This window comes from Lycorma delicatula, chromosome 1, assembly GCF_047948215.1.
Source record: "Lycorma delicatula isolate Av1 chromosome 1, ASM4794821v1, whole genome shotgun sequence".
Classification (NCBI taxonomy): domain Eukaryota; kingdom Metazoa; phylum Arthropoda; class Insecta; order Hemiptera; family Fulgoridae; genus Lycorma; species Lycorma delicatula.
Window position 1 is genome coordinate 316697821 of NC_134455.1, and position 20887 is coordinate 316718707.

The 20887-nt window shown below is 28.4% G+C and overlaps 1 protein-coding gene across 1 annotated transcript in view; it reads left to right on the plus strand.

The window, feature by feature from the left end:
• Window positions 1-20379, plus strand: part of slbo (CCAAT enhancer binding protein alpha slow border cells) — a 48964-nt gene extending 28585 nt beyond the window's left edge. The window contains exon 2 of the mRNA XM_075381982.1: window positions 19583-20379. The gene's annotated coding sequence lies outside the window, so the exon portion shown is untranslated. The remainder of the gene's footprint in view (window positions 1-19582) is intronic.
• The last annotated feature ends 508 nt before the right edge of the window (window positions 20380-20887 follow it).

Below are 20887 nucleotides of genomic sequence, written 5' to 3' on the forward strand. Positions count from 1 at the left end.
CATTACTGTTGGTTGGTATTACAAGAAAAAATGATCGATCAGTAAGCCGTTCTTATTGTAAAGAAACAGGAGGTAAACCTTATATTTTAATACATTCTATTAGTCGTGCCCAGATCATCGATTATTTCTATATTATACAAAAATTTCAGAAAACTGATAATTTTTAAACGATTATTATTATATCTTGTAATTATTGTATGTACATTACGCAATCAATACGAGTGAATTATCTCTTCCCAAGTTATGAAATAAAGGACAGAAGCTAGTTTGTTAGGTTCTTGTCTATAATAGTTCTTACAAGAACTGAAACACTCTGTAGAAGGGGAAGAATAGTATGATAGTCTTTTGTTTTGATGTTTTGTGTTGACCTTCAGAATCACCAATCACAAGTCTTATGTTATGCATCACACCATGTGTCCGCGCAGGAAAACTTAACTAAGTAAGGAATTATCACTTTTAAATGAACGATTTTCATATTACTTTTTGTATATTATTGTATTAATTTAAAATGTGTAGTTACTTCATTTATGCGCTTTATTCCGTCTTTAGATCTCTCATCCCGTCGAAACTATTATTGCATTTGTTTTTTTTTTTTATTAAAAAAAACTATGCACATTATATATATTAGAAGAAACGTGTGTAAAAACTATTTGTATTTGATATTTTATTTTTAATTTATCTACTAGTTTTTATTTTCAGTTGGAAAACAATGGGAAAATAATTCAGATTATAAGAATTTCATATCATTACTAGTTTTCTTAACAGTACAATAAAAATAAATCAAGAAGAAAAGTAAGTTCATAAAAAACTTATTTTGAAATTTACACTTATTTTTCTGTTTATAGAGGAGTTCGCTAATGATCCCCCGTGATAGGTTTTTTAAGATGAGTAAAGTTGAAAATATATAAAGATTTTTAAAACGAAAAATTTCATAATATATAGACAATTTTGCTACTAGTAACAGGTTATTATACATTATCTTACAGATTACAAACTTAATTCACGTTTAATATCGTTCAGATACATGAAAATGTAACATCAACGGAAAGAAAAATCAAAACATTTTGATGGTCGGTACAACTGTCGTATAGTTACTGATTTCGTTGCTAGGACGGTTGGAGAGAAAATGGCTGCCAACGAAGTCTTTTTGTCTGGAAGGCTTTTTATGTGATGGAGTTTCACATCTGCCAGTCTGTTATCGCTGTGGAACTTAATTGTAGAATGAAGTTAGATGAAGATACACCCGATGGGCCCAGTATCCGCAAGTGGTATGCTGACTAAAGTAAGGGGCTGCATCTTTGAGCGAAAGTCACTGGCCTTTTCCTCTTGTAAGCGAGGCGATTGTGGAGCGTATGAGAGAGAGAGAGTTTCGTACGAAGTCAAAATGAAATCCACCATCGTAGGCAGCAGAGAATTAGACACTCCGCAACCAACGTGTGGAAGATTGAGAACTGTATACGCAACTACCAAAGAGATGGATTGGGCGTGCTGGCCGTCACGATGGTGAACATTTGCCTTGGCTTACACATTTCAGCCTGCGACGTTTTACTCTGGGGTTTTGTCAAACAACACTTGTATCGGCCATCTTTTATCACCTACAATCAACGATCTTCGCGTTCACTTCACAGAGCCCATTGCATTAGTGGATCTTCCAATGTTACAACGGCAATGGCAGGAATTGGACTACAGGCTCGATGTGTGGCACAGGGAGATCACATTAAACAGATGTGATGTGTTGTGAACCAAATATTCAATTGAGTTTTCCGTCATTGATGCTATACTACTTTGATGATGTCTGAGTGTTATTAAAAGTGAGGTATTCAAGTTTGTTGGAAAAAACATTTGTACGAGTAATAACTCCAATTTAGGCTTTATATTCTACAAGGTACATTAACAAAAAAACATGTTGACTGACAGTTTAATTTCATCGAAAAAATTCAGTTCACGCATTATGTGATATTAAGTACTTTTTTTCAGCAATCTTGTTTTATAAGCATCCAGCAGTTATTTGTACCTTGCAACAGTCAACTCGTCGCGAAAATTATTCTACAGAATTTGTGGTTAATCTCTCATATGCACATAAACTAGGCGTTGATAACATTGTTCGGATCTGTCATTTAATTAAATTCTTGAATTAAATCGAGCCGATTTTTTTAACCCGTAGCCTTTCTAGCATCCCACATTTCATAGTGCTTAATCTCAAGCTTTTTGTCATTTTTCATATTGAGAATTTTGAATCTTTTCTTATCTTCAATTTCAGTTTATTTTGAAGTTTGGAAATGACCGTTTTCATGCGAACAATGAACGCTGCAATTATACGTAATATATAAAAAAAGCTTAATAATGTTTTCGTAATGTATGCAGCGATTAGGCATTTTTTTTAGCCGGCCTCCGTGGTGCGAGTGGTAGCATCTCGGCCTTTCATCCGGAGGTCCCGGGATCGAATCCCGGTCAGGTATGGCATTTTCAAATACGCTACAAATTGTGCATATCATCCTCTGAAGTAGTACCTAACGGTGGTTTCGGAAGTTAAACAAGAAACAAAAAAAAAGATATTTTATTTAAAATAAAATTATTGATATCAATAGTGTAGTTATAATTTAAAGGTTTTCTATCACCTGAATGGGTTATTTGAGTTAGCTTAATCTATTTATTCAGTTAAACTACATAAGATCTTGGGGCATAATTCTTGGGCAAAAGCTTATAAAGGAATTACAGAAATTTAAATATCACATTACTGATAACACTATGGAAAAACTTGTAACTATCGAAAGGTGGGGGAAGGAATTAGATAGCGCAGTGAACGATATGTACTTCTGTCTAACATTAATATTTTTTTTTTTAATACTGCAATTAACATTACTGCACCATATTTCAATTTTTTTGTTAGATGTATTATTATTGTTGTTATTAAGTGCATTGACCCATATACTGCTTGTCCTTGTTGATAAGTTGGCATTTATTCTTATCTCTCGTCATCAGTATAATTTATGTTAAAATTGGTAGTCTATGTTTAATATTGTTCAGTGTTACAGAAATAAATAACACTGAATTTTTATTCAGTGTTTTTCGCTGAATAAAATAAAATATAATTAATACCCAATCTTGATTATTTTTGTGCTTTTTTTCTTGAAAATAATTAATATTACGGATCATAAGTGAGATAACTAGACATTATTTATGTTTTTTAATTGTTAATAATTACTTTGTATGTGTAAGATATATTTATTTTTTTTTCCTTTTTTGTTAACCCGTTTGCGTAAACTTAAAAAAAACCATTTACGTATTTTAACAGTTAAATTAAATTACGTATGTCATTAATAAAGATTGTTTATGTATCTGAAGAAAAACAAATATGTAAAAACATAAGAAAGATAAGACTGAACTGAGGAAAGTTCTTCCGCACGTCATTCAGTTATCGACAAAAACAAAGATATCAAAATAATTTTTTTTTAATTGATTTTCTTTTCTGAGCGATAACTGTTTAAAAAATTAATGGAAATAAAATGAAAACAGAACGTAGTTTCAGTTTTATTAATTTATATAATGAGTATATATATTTTTTTTTAATTTGTTCGCTGCATGAATAATAAAGCTTGTAACAGCAATAACCTTGTTAATGAACAATAAAATTTAGTAGCTCTCGTAATAGAGCAACCGAACTTTATATCGAAGGTTCCGCGTTCTATGTTCTTGGATAATGTTTGCGTTATTTTATCATTAACCACAATTTTTATCCTGTATATAAATGAAAGCCCAAGTGGGAAATTTCATTAAAAAAAATTACGAATGGTTTTTAATATTCGAGATAATTTTAGGGACAGTTCGCTCGGACATTAACGTTAGAAAAGCTTGTTAAATTAAAAATTATTATGAATTTAATTTGAATAGATATTACATTGTGGTTCTGTAGATTTTCCGTGCTGATTGTTGGGTGGAGGTCTGTTGGCTGTTATACCGGAAACATCGAGTAATAATAGCCTTGACTTAATCTAATCTTTGTTAAGTTATTAAATAAATCACATGTTTTAATGATATTAAAAAAATGACTATTTCATCTCAATGTAATGATTATTTCATAGATGCAAATTGGAAACTTGTATAATTTAAAAAAAAATTATATTTCCTCCTTTATATCATCTAAATCATACCGCATTTTCTTTACATACTTATATAAAATTAAAGGTTTTCTGCCAATTATTTAGTATAGTATTCGTTTGACTTCTCGGCTGTAACAGAATGTTATTGAAGGAAAAATTAATTTCTTCAGTTAAAAAAATTACTGCTCCTGATTTTTGTATTTGTTATTTAGATGTGCCTGAATCCAAAACTACTAAAATTTTGGTTACAAAATTAATACAAAACATATATACGTACCAAATATCGATATCGTCGAACATACGCCTTTAATTTGGTTATATATTTCAGAAACTGTTTAAACTATAACTACACAATTTGGTGTACCGTGTGCTTTAGAGATATTTATTCCCTTTTATCTTTAAAGTTGGGGAAGGAAAATATTGTATGTAGACTTTACCGTGAATCGGGTTAGACTTAAACAAATTAAGTGTTACAAAATGTTCGGAAATAATTTTGGGAGTAATAACAGTCAAAAATTGAAAAAAATGTATGTACGCATTCAATGTAAAAAATTGTATTGTCATAAATTTTCAATCTATCAACTTGAAAATTAAAAAAATACCGTTTATTCATTTAATGAAAGCTATTTTTTTTTTTTTTTTTTTTTTTTTTTTTGTTAATATAGCTCAAAATATTGTGTTAAGATGTGTATTGTGCTTAAGATTTTTTTATTAACTGCTTTTTATATTACTCGTACATAATATAATTACGTTTTTAATAGTGGAACAAATTGAACTGAAATGCATGGTGTAGCGGTTGCGTTTACGCACCCAAACTGTAACCTTCCAATAGTTTGAGTCCCGTAAGGTTTAGAATTGTTTGTGTGGTACAAATGGTACAAAATATTCCACCATATACCGTCCCCTTAAATTTATACGTTGAAATGATTATTATAAAAAAAAGATCATTTTAAACTATTTTCCGTGTTTTGATTATAAAATAAGGGTGAAAGAATAATAAAATGATCTTCAGTTTCATTCGCAAGCATCCGTGGCACGAATCCGTTCGTGGATTCGAATCTCGATCAAGTATGGCATTTTCATGCGCTACAAAAATATTCATATATCTTATCCTCTGAAGCAATATATAACGGTGGTCCCGCAGGTTAAAAAAAAAAGAAAATATATATATATAAATATATATATATATAAAAGAGCTCTATGCAAATGACGGGAAAGTGTTCAGCCACCTGAGTTTAGGGTTACGATGTCTTTGCATTTTGTATAAAACTAAGTAGACTTTCGTTGTAAATTTAGTAGTCAATTATATTTTATATGTGTGTCAACCTTGTGTTTTTTTTTTTAATTTTAGTCCGGTAAGTTTGTTTTGAAACTTCAAATAAAAGTTTTCCGAGATTTGTTTTTGGTGAATCATTATTTATTCGCCCGGGATAAATTACACCAAACAATTAAAACAATTTTCATTGGAAAAAATTTTTCCAAGACTATTCTTCTGAATTATAGATTACTTAAAGAATCCTTATTCCGTTAGATTAATCCTAGTCTTTAATTTACTTATAGATTTTATACTTTTAAACGACGGTAAACATTTTTGTTATTGATTACACGTTATTCTATGCATCTTATCGAATTTCAAAAATTTGAGATAATTAAATTTTAAAATTGGCATCGTATAGCACTTATTCTTGTATTTAAATCTATAATTACAATATTGTTTATTCAGTAGTAATTAATATTAAGAATATTTTTTCTTGCTATATGAAAAATATAATTAAAATATATTTATAAATACTATATGTTCACAATATTTATATGAATAAAATGTACTGTAAAATTATGGTGCTAGCTGATTAAAAATGTTTAACTTGTACAGTAGATTATACGTTCTAAGAATACCGCAGAAATGTTTATTGGATTTACTTCTCTCAACTTAATATTTTTATTATTACAGTTTTCCTAATGAGAAGTAAAAGAACTGAGCAGTGTTAGAAAATAGGGCGATCATACAAAAAGGTGAATGAATAAATGAACAGCAATCAATTTTGTAATGTTGGATTGAACTTATGAAGAGTATGCAATTGTAATTCTGTTCTCTAACCGTTAGAACTGAAAAAGTTGCTTTTAGTCAAGGTTCTGTTAATCAGTGCTATAACATAATTCGGGTTCAATTTTTATAAATTAATTTCTATTTTTTAGCAATTTGATTGGTTTAATGCATTCTAGTTCCTTTATATTCTGTGACAGTTCTTGATCCGAACATTCTCTTACATTTAATCTCATGTACTTTAACGTTTATTTTATTTATAGTTTATCCTTTATATTTTCATCTAGAATTCAAATCACTAACCTTCCTTGGATGTCTTAATTTATGTACAGTGTAAGATTTACGTACAAACTTCTGTCTTCTCCAATTCATCTTTCAACAGCTTCATTTCGTACTTTTTTCAATATATTTATTTTTCAACATATTCCTGTATTACCATCTCCATTTTTCCCGTGAATCCCTTATTCGTCATTTTTCGCTGAATAAATGCATACAAATATTTTAAAAAATCTCTTTATTCAACAAAATTATTGTATGTAAAACATTAAAAAAAACCATTAGATTTGAGTTAACAATTGTTCTTAAGCCGTAATTTTTTTTTTGTTATTTTTTATATATATATATAAACTTCGGTTATCTCGCACCTTTTCCAGTTTTTTTTTAAGTGCCTTAATATCTCTAATGTTGAAATGCTTAAGCTTGTTAAAAATTGAAACAAAATTTTGTGTCTTATATTCGTAGAATATATAAAAGAGAAATTTTAAACGAAAAGCTTTATGTCTGATGAACGAGTATAACCAACATCGGTTTTGCATTTTTCATTAAAAATTACGAAATGATATAGAAATAGGCTACTTTTATTTATTATTTAAAAGAAAAAATAATGATAATCTCTATTGTAATAAAAAATAATCACCAAATAATACCGTTCTAATTATTCAATATTTAAAAACTATATTTAAACAACCAGGTAGTCACTGTCGACTCGCTATGCAAATAGTTGACGCTAACAAAGAAAGTGAAAGCAGGATATTTATACGTTTTATTTTATTTATTTATTTCATTTCATTGTTTATTTACTTTAAAATTATCGCATTGAAAGAGAAATTTTTGATATGAGAAGTGAAATAAATAAAAAAGCTGTTAAAAAATTCTAGGCAGAACTGGAAATATTTTGTTAACTTTTCCTCTTCTTTTGTATAGTTGTATTATTTAATTGTATATTTAGTTGAATAGAAGTTATTCTATCAGATCTTACGATGTAACACAGTAGATTAATTTTTTTGGAAAAAAGAATTGCTTTAGATTTTATGTTCATGAAATTCTTAATTTGTTACGAATAGATTAAAAAAGTAGTAAAAGTACGCATAAATTCAACTCCATCCTGAAGAGATTCGTTAAATTTGTTTTAATGACTCCCATAACAATACGTGAATTATTAAAAAGTAAACGTTTTAAAATTTACCTGGAGCACTCTGATAAAAACGAAAAAACATCTTTTCACCTCTAAATGACTTAATTAAAAAAATCTGATGTAGACACCACATGACTTTCTTGTATTGAATTACATATACACTTTTTTTTTACAGTCGGAGGCTAATAATTATTAATAAATCAATATATTTAAATTAAAAAATGTTAAGAAAAAAGAATGAAGTCGAATTTAAACCGATGTGCCTTCTCCTTGTACGATGCAAATATTTCATTAATTAAAATTCTATTTTGCTATAACTCTGAAACCAATGAAAATAAGTACCACTTATGATATATAGTTGAAAAGATCTCAGTGAAAGCTCATTTCTGTAGTTAAGAAAAAGTCCAAAATCCAAATATTTTTGGACACTTTTGGTCCAGTTGATTGCAATCGAAAAGGGAGATGCACAACTATTACATGTTACAACAGTCCTAAATCCAAAATTTCAACATCCTACGGCTAAACGTTTTTGAGTTATGCGAGATACATACGTACAGACATCACGCCGAAACTAGTCAAAATGGATTCAGGGATGGTCAAAATAAATATTTCCGTTGAAATCTGAAAGCCAAAATTTTTCGCGATTACAATACTTCCTTTACTTCGTACAAGGAGGTAAAAAAAGAAGCTAACAACGAAGTTGTGTTATTTTCCTGGCATTAGTTTATTATTCTTATATAGTGGAATAATGCACAATAAAAATATTACCTAAGATTTATTTTTTAGGGTGTGGATAATTTATGATGAAGTTGAATTTTAAAAATATCATTATATGTTTAAATTAACCAAAAAATGGAATAAAAATTAAAAAAATTGTTATTTTTTCTGCACTCTTACCTCCAAAATCACATTTTAAGATTTTTTTTTATTTTTCACCATTTACTATTTTAAATGGAAGAAAATTAATAAAGTTGTATAATATTGAAAAAATGTACAACCAATAAAAAATTACGTAAGATTTTTTTTTTTTTTTGTAAAGGTGGGTGGTGAATTATCTTGACCATAAAAGATCCATCCGGTTTTAGTTAATTCGTGACGGAAAAGAAAAAATAAAAATAAGTAAATGTACAAGAAAATAAAAATTGGAATGTTTAAAAGTAGGTTATAATCGTATTATATATATTTAAGATAGAAACATTAAGAACGGAAAACTCACTGACAAAATTTTGATTGAACATTGTCACTGCGGTAACAATCTTTCGAGGTATCGCGCAGTATTTCCTTTATTATGCGTAGCGGTTTTTTTTCTAAACTTCGTAAGTCAAAAAAATAAAAATAAAAAATTTATAGTAGGGTTCTTTTTTTACTGAAAAATGATATATTCTTTCGGTGTTATTTAAGATTTTATAATAACAGAGTTAGTAAAAATAAAAAAAGTATATAGTACACACGCATTTATTTTTTTTCTCCGTTTATTTTGTAAGATAACAACTGTTTATGATTGACAGAGTTAATGATAAATTTTTAGGCCTTGTATTTAGTTATATAACATGTTTCAATGAGTTGCGTATTAGTTTTGTTGTTATCAATACTGATAATTATGTTATCAACAGTAGACTAATTAATTATGTAATTAAAAATAGAGAATGAATTAAATTATAAATAGACATTTTTATTTATTCCTATTGTTATTTCTTTTAAATTTAGTTTATTTATTTTTTTATTAAAATGTATTCCTTAAAAAAATAATCGAGGAGGGGTGAATTTTGAACTTTGAACCGATAATAATTATACAAATATTAGTCTGTAAAGTAATATTATTCAAGGCTTTTGAAATGAATGAACGATTTTTTTTCTGTATAGTATTTAGACTAGAAAAATATTGTCGGTGCAAAAATCGACTCGCAGTAGACATTTATGTTTTTCAGCTTTTTGAAATTCCTAAATAAAAAAAATAAAAATAAAAAATACCAAAATCCTGATCAAATAATTCTGTCTATATAGGATATGGAAGTATGCATATTTTGGCATTTATTTTGTGACGATTTAACCGTTTATAAATTCTGTTATGGCAGCATAATATTAAAAGGGATTTTTTTTTAAATCGATTGAAGCGGTTACTTTTTTTTTAAGCTCCTATCATATTTAAACAAATTTAATAAAATGTTTAATTCGATTTAATGATTTTAAAATGATCTATTTCCAATTGAGGAGTTATCAAGCAGAAAATTAACCTATAATCTAATTTACTCCAATCCTTAAAAAAAAAGAAAAATAGTAATTCTGTAAATTATTTATAAGATTTTTCATTAAAACGGATTTAAAGATAGATATTTTAATTAAAGAATAATAATCATTATCCGGGTAGCTTTAATTTTAAACTGTTACCTGATTGGTAGGGGGTTAAATTAATTTTTAAAAACGGAATTGAGCACATTAGCTTAGAATTTAATTATTGCTTATTTAGTTTAATATTATTGGTATAGTAAATTTTTTAAACAATTATTTTTCTTTTAATATGAAAACATGATCGTAAGATTAAATAATGATTTCAGTTTTTTAAAGGTGTTCAGATTTAAACTTTAAGTCTTGAAAAGATACATTATTGTATTTATCTGACTCATTATTTTAAATTATATTTTCCTTACCTTTGTAATCATACGGGTTTTTCGTTAATCTTCAGTAAAATTACTTATATTAATCTAAAGTAGGCGTGCGTGGTAGGTTCACATAAATCGGTGTTCCTTTCTTCTTATTTCCATACTGTTGTTATGATTCCCCGTAAAATATGCGTTTTTTTATTTTAATAAATTTGTTTAACACCTCAGTCAGATGTCTTGTCAATTTATCAAAATAAAAAAAGTATATTAGAATATCAATCGCGCTTTAATTCTTGTATTAATTGTTATTAAGTTAATAGAATGCAACACTAGCGATGAAATATTTAAAAGTAGTTATTTTCTAGTAATGTAGATACGGAGCCCCAAAGGTCCAGTGGTTAACTAGTGGTAAGGGACAGTGGTTGGTCTAGTGGTTAACGCGTCTTCCCAAATCAGCTGATTTGGAAGTCGAGAGTTACAGCGTTCAAGTCCTAGTAAAGCCAGTTATTTTTACACGGATTTGAATACTAGATCGTGGATACCGGTGTTCTTTGGTGATTAACCACACATCTCAGGAATGGTCGAACTGAGATGAGAACACAATGTACAAGACTACACTTCATTTACACTCATACATAATATCATCCTCATTCATCCTCTGAAGAATTATCTAAACGGTAGTTACCGGAGGCTAAACAGGAAAAAGAAAAAGATACGGAGCCCCAAAAAAAAAATTGTTAAAAGATGAAAATAATCCAGACCTGTTCGTTCGCTCCAGAGATTCTTTTATACGAGAATAAAAATATGTATTATGATATAATTTACCGTAAAATAGTATAATATTTTCGTATTATTTTTTCATCATTACTTTTTGTACGAAATGAATGTATTGTAATAACCGCAAAGTAGTCTTTAACTGAAAAAATGTCTGATTCATATTCTGCCATGACCTGTAAAAAGTAAGTATTTAGTTCGACATCTTCATTTCCATAGATAGCCCTTTATCTTTTTAACGACTTAAAAATTCTTATTTTGTTAATAGTGTATTATTTTTCATATGATATTGATTAACAGAAGAAAAAACTGATAAACTAGTGTCGAATAATTAAGTAAAAAATATAATTCTATATCGTAGTTTCAGAAGTAAGGTAACTATTTCAAATTAAATAATTATTTTATTTTCCTGATGTGCACGTTGCAGTGTGTTCAATTAGCAAACAATAAGCAACCCCCTCACGGCCCAATGAGATGATAATATGTATGACATGTAAATGAAGCGTAGTCTTGTACAAATTTAGGCTGATCCATTCCTGAGACGTGTGGTTAATTGAATCCCAACTTCAAAGTATACCGGTATCCATCCACTGTCAAAGTATTCAGATACGTATAAAAATAACTAACTTTTACTAGGATTTGAACCTCAGAACTTTCGACTTCAAAAATCGGCTATTAAAAAATTGATTTTCGACGACGAGTTCACTAAACCAGCCCAGTGGGAAAAAATGAGATATGTTATTAAGGAATAAAGAAAAAAAAATAGGAACAGTGTTTTGTAGTTAATGAAATAAAAATTTTAATAATCCAGCGTTTAGTTATTGTTTGAAGCAATTTGTCGAAATACATGAGAAATAATTAGTTAATCTTTTCCGTTATTAAATTATTATTTAAATGTATAACCTATGAATAACTAAAATGAGTGCAATCTATCCGTTGTTTTCAAAATTTGTTCGGTACGTTACTTACGATATTTTATTGTAAAATACTGTTGAAAGTACTACTATTAAAATAGGATCGTTTAGTTAGGTTTAAAAAGAAGAGATATTAATGAAAGAGAAAACTCAGGTAATTGTATCGTGTAACAGAGTAATGTAAGTTAGTGTTTTGTGACTCTAATTCCATTTAATATTTGTATTGTATGCCTATATTTCATACAGTTTTTCAACATTTAAGTTATTACTGTTTTATAATGATCTGTATTTACCTCGTATGTTTTATTTCTATGTAACTGCTGTTACAAAGCCGGGTACAGATTTGCAACAAAACATTTCGATGAACCCATACGTATTCCAGACTATACGTAAATTCTGCTACATCCGAGTTGAACACAATTCTGTAAAATCATATTACAGAATTTTTTCGCCGATTTTTAAACCGTGTAGACTTATAATAAAATTGCAATGATGGTTTTGCAACAGTATGTATAAACAAAATAACAGAAAAATAAATAAAATTAACAAACAAAACGCACAATAACACAGGAAAAAGTAAAACAGAATATAAAATACTAAAACAACATATTACAATAATTATTAAATAATCGAATACGGCTTTAATAAATAATATATTGTATAACATCCTGATATTGTTTCCTAGTATATCTCGGATGTTAACTCCTAATTTAAATTCCCGACGCAATGCCGTATAATACACGCAGTCCACAGTCGCAGCGAAACTAATGTGTGCACTTTTCTGTTCTGATAATCAGCCCAAAGTATCTGAAAAAAAATCACGGTGTGTCCTCTTATTACAAATTATAATACTATGACAGAAATTTGAAATTTAGATAGAAAATGCTAAGTTTGACTTCTACAAATCAAATTTTGTTTTTATTTTTTACCACTGTTTATCTAATAAAATGTGACTATAAAATTGTAATTGCGTAATAATTAACACAAAAAATAGTCGTAAGTATAGTAATAAATTTGTAAGAAGTAAATTACAAAAAAATTAGCAACGAAACGTTATTAGTATAAATAATCTTCAACGAATATTTTTTATATCAAATGTCAATTAATGTAATTAATGTAGGTTATAGTGTGAATTATTTTTATTCGTACGGTCATTTCGCTGATATAGCAATAATTTTTAATACCGGTTTTGTACGCAATAATAATCGTCATGTATTATAAGTTGCAGTGTTTTCGTTTTCAAAGTGCATTAATTTGTTGTGGGTGGTGTAGTGGGGATTAGGGTTACCGCTGAGAGAGGTGTGGTTGTGATGGAACTAGGTCACGTGCAGTGATGACGTAATAACTCGTTCCGGTATGATATTGCAGCGGCACAGCAAAAGCAAACGAGAGTGAAAAGCTCATTATTTCGCTTGTAATATTATTACTATTATTATTTTACTTTTACTGCTGTGTAATTTTATTATAGCTATTATTACGTATTATTGAAAACTATTTTTTCCCACTTATTAAATTTTTTTTTAGACTACGTTTATTGTTAAATAATTTATTCTTAATGTCGGTGAGTGAGCTCTGCAGGGAGGCTTACACATAAACACATTTTATATTTTCTACACTACATCAGTTTTTATCATTTATTTGGAAAAAATAAATAAAATTAAACCTATTGATTAAGATTTAATAGAATTCAAGTATTTTTTCAAAAATTCGTTATTTAATGAAAATTAAAGATATAGAAAAAATATTGTTTTCTTGTCTATTACCGGAAGAGTAGTTCTATCTACCTTCATCTGCCATCTAAAAGGTTCTAGGTTCGAATCCCGATCAAACAAGGTATATATTTTTTCGTACACTATTAAAATTTATTTTACCCTCATCATAAAAAAAATTAACTGCTGGCGTTAGACAGTAACAATAAAACCCGCCGGGTTGGTCTAGTGGTAAACGCGTCTTTCCAAATCAGCTGATTTGGAAGTCGAGAGTTCCAGCGTTCAAGTCCTAGTAAACTTTTTACACGGATTTGAATATTAGATCGTGGATACTGGTGTTGGTGGAGTTGGGTTTTAATTAACAACACATCTCAGTAATGGTCGAACTGAGACTGTACAAGACTACAATACATATCATCCTCTGAAGTATTATCTGAACGGAAATTACCGGAGGCTAAACAGGAAAATAAAGAGAGTAAAAACAAAGTAGAATTTAAAAAAATGGAGTTTTATTTTTATGTATGGAATTGTTATTTTACACGTAAAGGAAAAAGTTCCGTTAAAATATTTAATTTAATTTTTTTTTTAATCTTGGTTAGTTTGCTGAATTCTCATTACTTTATGTAAACCACGCTCACTAGAATAAAATGAAATAAAAACCCACAAGTGGTACCCATGGAATTTACACTGTAACTGTTTGTTACATATTGTATTGTAAATGCGTATTTTAACTTAAAACTGAACCTTACACGGGCATTATTATTATTATTTAATGTTACAGGTATATATTAAAAACTAAACGTTACTTAATAAAAATGTTTCTCACTTAAAACATTTAATTCACGCATTAACGGGCGCGATTGTCATTTCATTGATATCGGTGGTTCCGGAGGCTAAACAGAAAAAGAAAGAATGTTCTTATTCAGACAGCCCTTTTTTTTTTATTTTAAAACAACTTGATTTCAACGAAATTTCATAAGATTCAAGATTTTTCTAAAGGCCGGATTTTGAAATTATATTTCCACCCGTGTTGTATATTTTCTTCGATGAGAAGTAACGATTACATCAGTAATATAACAGTCTTGGAATTCTTTTTTATTTATAGTCGCTTCAATAATTAAAGTCATAGCGACTGGCTGTAACAGTAAATGCAACGGTAAACGTGTAGTTTTGAAAAGACTCAGGCCGACCATTCCTAGATATGTGGTTAATTAAGTACTCACCACCAAAGAACACCAGTATCAACGATCTAATATTCAAATCAGAATAAAAGCAACTACCGTCACCAGGATTCGTCTTGGTATTTTATTTATGATGTTTCATAAAAAAGTAGTTTGTATAAATATGTTTTTTTTAGAGTTCGCATGCAAATTTGTCATTTAAAATACCGTATTGAACTGATTAGGGAATCTATTATTGTATGTTAAGTATTATTGTTTGGTAATTTTTTTGCCTCGGAATTACCTAAAGCTATAATATATATTATGAAACGTATAGTCCTGACTGACTTGATTTATCAATGCCCAGCAAAAACTACTGAAGATAAAATGAGGAAATTTGTATTCAGTTCTTCCTACGTTAAACGTGTACTAAGGAAGGATTTTTGAAATTTGGAGTTTATAAGGTTGAAATGGAGAAAGAATGAAAATTTAAGAGAGAGAAAATAGAGTAAGAATGGATTAATTTGGAGTAAGAATGAAATTTACGTTTTTTTTGTTTTTTATTTCTTGGTAAAAACTGAAGATATCACTTGATTTTTGGTGTGCGTAATTTTCATGTAAATATCTAAAAACCAGTTTTAGATTTTTTGAAATTCGATCTTGAAAGAAGTGAAGAAAGGTAAAAAAAATTTGAACAATGATTATAAATTTTCCCCGTTTCTGATTCTACTAAACAAAATTTTCATTAGATTTGGGCAGATATTTTCAGATAAATATCTAAAATTAATTTTTGGTTTTTTTAATTTCGATTTTTAAGGGTTGCGACGCGGCAGCTCAACCAACACAACCACTGCTACAGTTACTGTATGTGCGACGCAACTGGCTGTATCTACCTTCGGTTACTTGACCAAAGAACATAAAATAGAATAAAAAATTGACCACGACGCGATACGCAAGTATATAGCGGGAGAATCCGCGACGGGGATATATATAAATATCTTGGCTCATCAAACCGACTGAATTACACCGGTAATATGGGCATTTATTTAAATTTTCAGTAATTTTAAAACACTGCAACATATTAATATTAATGTAACATCTGTAATTAATGCACTGATGTTAAATAATTTTCCCTTTCATTGTTGAACATTTTTTCGTAAGAGGGTAGACTAAATAGTTTGAAATTTCGGACGATTGTAGGTAATGTATCCTAATTATACAATTTTTCATAAAATATTATTCTGTATTTGTTAACAGATATATTTCAATACGTATTATCGATCATGCTGATTTAGATAGATTGAAAAATAAGATTAAAAATGTATTTGAAATAAAAAAAATGTTTACACGTTTTTAAACATGTAAACGTTAAGAAAATAATAAAGAACAATTCACCGAAAAATATTATTTTTTAAAAGAACGGTGTTCTGAGTTGAAAAAAATGGTCGAAAACTAAAAAACCTGTTAGATTGAAAAACCCAAACTGGACGAAGAGAATTAGAAAGAAATTTAATAGGATATATATTTTTTTACACTTTCCAACGCAAGGGGGGAGGGTTGTAAATCAAGTAATGTTAAATAAAAAGGTACCTTTCTTTTCCTTCGCCTATTTAAAGAAAAGTGTTTTTGTTAAGAAATTATTTGCAGAAAAGTGATTATATAAATGATATGAGCTTCAAAAAACTCGACAAACGTACATACGATTGAAATTTCTAAATTTGTATTAATTCTTTTCCGTAATAGCAGTAAAAAAAGGTAATATTTACTGGGTTATGTCGGTTAAAACATGGAGATTTGTTCCACGATTTAAGGTAAAATTACGTCACTTCCGCCGTTAAAGGTCTCTACGAATTTTCCTTATCAGTTGATAGTCTTCGTCTGAATGCAGTTATAATGGATTTACGTTTGTAAAAATGTAGAAAAGGAACGAAAGGAGAAGAGAATTTTTAGATTGAAATGCTGGATTATTAATTTAACGTTATCATTAATTTAACGCCAGCTTTTTAAGATGTTTCTTCTAAGATTTTTACTAGAAAAATAATTAAATAAATACGTATAAAAAGAGAGGATAAGCGAAAGCGACTTAAAAATTATGAGTTCGGATGGGACTGATTTTCCCGATGCTTTCTCCAGGCTATTTAAGAGAGTAGATTTAATTATATATTTTAGCTGCTAGTGAAGTTGTACAGTTATTAATTTGTCTTAAAGATAAGATAATATTTAATAAATAAGCCGTTATCTTTTTTTTTATGTTTATTGTTTATGGTATAAATGTAGATTTTAATTGTACTATTAAGCAAAATACATGAGTAATATAATATTATTGTAATGCGTAACTAACTATTAAGACGACTGAAACATTTTATTTTCTTTTAAAAATTAAATGTTTTCCTTCTAATTTTTTCTTAGATCGATGTACAAAAATACCAGGAAGAAAGTCTGCCTCGTTTAGCTTTTACTCTGTTTTCCTTGTTTATGTGTACTAGTTTGTTCCATATTTTACGATTGTGAACCAATAAGTTTTAGTTTTTGATTCATTTAGTGGTTTATTTAGGTTTAACTAAATGTGAATTATCAATATTACCATTATTTTAACGGAGTTTTATATCCTTTACTATTACTTTTTACTCATATTAGAAGAAATTGCCATTGGAGGAGATTTTTTCTTTTATTAAAAAATAAATCTGCACTATTTACTATTATAGTCTGGGTTTCCTTCCAAACTTGAGCTTTGAAACTTAGTTTTTTTTTTATTATGGAGAAATATGCAGCATCTCCCTTTAATTCTCTTTAATCTTTACATTCTCTATTCAATTTTTGAAAGAAAATATGTTTTTATATCTTCAAATATTGTAAAAAAAATATATATTGCTTGTCTTTCCCAGTTATTAATAACAAAAATTGAAAGCGAGCTAAAAAAAACAACACAGGATATATATATATTAGACTTGGGGAATAAATTCTAAGAAAAAATTTTCTAAAAATATTCATGTGTTAAGCTTTAACAAATTTCCTATAGTAAAGTTTTATCAAAATCTAACATCCCCTTCAATAAAGGCTGAAATAAGAAAAAGAAGATTTTCAAAAAACTTTTCTGCATTTTAGGTCCGGGGTTTATGATTGAAAAAAAATTTTAGAAATATTTGAGCAAATTTGAAGAAAATGGGTATGGTCAATCTTGTGATATAAGGCCAAAAGCAGTGCAGCACACTTACGTATTGATTTTGTGATTTTTGGTTTAGATTGTTTTATTTTGTTGAACCTTAAAATGTACAGATTGCATAAAATCTGATACCCCATTTTTGATTACTATACTTCCCCCTTTAATATAACTATTCTAGTTGTATTCGCCGGGATGGTAAAAAAGAACTGAAAAATGTTTCTGCCGAAAGAGGATTTCAAGGCCCGTTTCCAATATTAAAAAAAAGTTTCAAGATATTTTATTATGCGCATGAAGACCAAAAGATCTACGTGGTCGTCTCATTGTTAACACAACTAGCGAGGGTCTGGGCATGAATCCAAGAAAACATTTTTCTTCTTTTTTTTTATAAAATCCTTCAAATTATATGAAATAGAAAGTGATATTGATGAACGATCTATTCAAAAGAATCGCGAAAAAACCAAATAACACCATGCAAAGGATCGCTGCAAGGAACCCGTGCAGGAGTAGTTCATTCCATCCACTGTCGTTTGGGTGATAATGATATTTTATCCAGGATATAGGCAAACTATTTATAAACCGTATGCGTCTCGTATAAGCGCATGAATAATTTTATTCTCGATGCTAAGAAATCCAACTACAAAGAGGCTGAGGATTTCTTAAGGAAAAGCCCTTACTTTTACTCAGATTTGCCGACTGAAATATAAACTGTTCATCCAGTTTTTATACTGAAGAATTAAAGTTCCGTTAGGTCCGGATTATCTCGTAGAATAAACTGAATATTGGTGGAATGATCGATTAATATGTTATTCCGGATGTTGACCTAAAATTTCACTATTCGGCATTAATCTCGTGGTACCGGATAAGGAACTATCCGGTACACTTTCAGCTCGTTATATCTCTGGATCTTCAGACCTTAACGTATTTTTAATTAAAACTTAACAAATGTTGAAGAATCATTTGTTAGTAATAAAATATGACTGTTCCAGGTTAGCCTTGGACTACTTATTTTCTCCCGCATAACTGGCGGAAAGGCAAACATCAAATCCAACGTACAGAAAATTATGTAAAGTAGAACCTATTTTAGGGATAGAAGTTTCTCTAAAAGTTTAGCGATGATGAAATCAGTGCATTTCGATCAAAAATTTTGTTTCCCTAAATACATTCTGCAGACGTTTTCTTTTTAGAATGAACTGAATAGTTATTGCTTTACCAGAAAGTCAGGGTTATTCTTTCATCCCGATTCATTTAGTACTAACAATTTTTTTGGAGAACAAAAGTGTCAGGACCTATTTAAAACAGTTCAAAGTATTTTTTATTTTATTCATGTACCGATTATGTTTCGTGATTATGCGTCCGTGGTGCGATTGGTAGCGTATCGGCCTTTCATCCGGAAGTCCCGGGTTCGAATCCCGGTCAGGCATGGACTTTTTTCACCCATGCTACAAATCATTCATCTCATCTTCTGAAACAATACCTAACGGTGGTCCTGGAGGTTAAACAAGAAGAAAAAAGAAAGAGATTACGTTTCTTAATGTACCAATAAATTTATGTTAATGTACTCAATTCGTAAAGGAATCGATTAACATTTTTTCGCTTTATCGGACTTATGCTAAATAATAGTTATTGATATTTTTTATACAATACATTAGTTTTATGGACATTTTTTTTCTGTTTAAATTTGACATTGGTATATTTATTTTTCAGATCGATGCGGATGATGATGATGTCAAGAACAATTCTTAATTGTAATAATTACAAGCTAGTTTTACTATTACAATGATCTTGGTGTGACGTAAAAGGAATAATTCCTTCATAATCGTGAAGAAGATTTGGCTCAGGTTGTTTAGTTCTTGTTGGAAAATATGTATATGATTTTAAAGTAAGGTGATAGAATAAAATTATTATTTAGAAAAAAAAAGAAATAACTAAATAATAATTTTCAACGGATGATGTCTACGATGTGATGCGAGATCAAAGTTTTTTGTTGTTGTATGTTTAATAACAAAGTGCGTGCTTGTGTATGTATGTGATACATAATTTTTTTTATGCACACATTTTAAGTTCTTGTGGTCTGTCGGTGTAATTATAAAATAATGAACGAATAATTATTAAAAACTGTTGAAACTGTTGATAGAAAAAAGTTTAGTAAATAAGATTTTCTTATTTTAAAAGGTTGTTTTAAATCTTTTTTTTGTCAGTTTTATATAAATTGGTGATATTATTATTATTAATATCCAGCCAAAGAATATATAAATGGACTTCATTTTTTAGTTATTTATTTTATATAACAGTACACATAAGTATTATTTCGATTTAAGTTAGTTTTCGATTTTCCTTCTTTTTTTTGTTATGTATGGTGCAGATTTTATTTTTGTAAAAAAGTTGACTGATAGTGATGTTTTTACATGAGATGATGTATTTTCTTTAAAGTTAACAATTTTTATTTTGAATTTAAAAACAAATATTTAATATTTATTTAAATATAAAATAAATCATTAAGAACGTTATATTTTTGTTATACATTTTCCTTTTCTAATATATAAAACTGTTAATTTCCTATAAAAAAGATTGTCTTCTGATTTCTAATTTATATTTTATTTTTTTTTATTTTTGGTGATACGTAAAAAGAATTTAATTTCAGTAAAATTAGTATTATAACTTCGTACTTACTCTATAAAATTATTAAACTGAAGTTAGATTAGTAGAAAAGAACATTGTTACCATAGGGGAAAAATTGTTTTTAATTCCATGTTAGAAAAAAACAAAAATGTGGATTTACATTTTATATCTTATTTTTTGAGTTGGAAGCAATTGAAATTTGTGTTTTGATTAAACCTTTCATTTATAAGCTATATAATTTTAACACAACCGTAATAATTTTATTTTTTTACATTAATAATTTAAATTTATAAATACGCTTTTCATAATTAGTTTTTAAATTCTTGGAAGTTCTACAGATTCAAGATAAAAACATTAATTTGTTTTTTAATAAAATTAAAAGTTACTTGA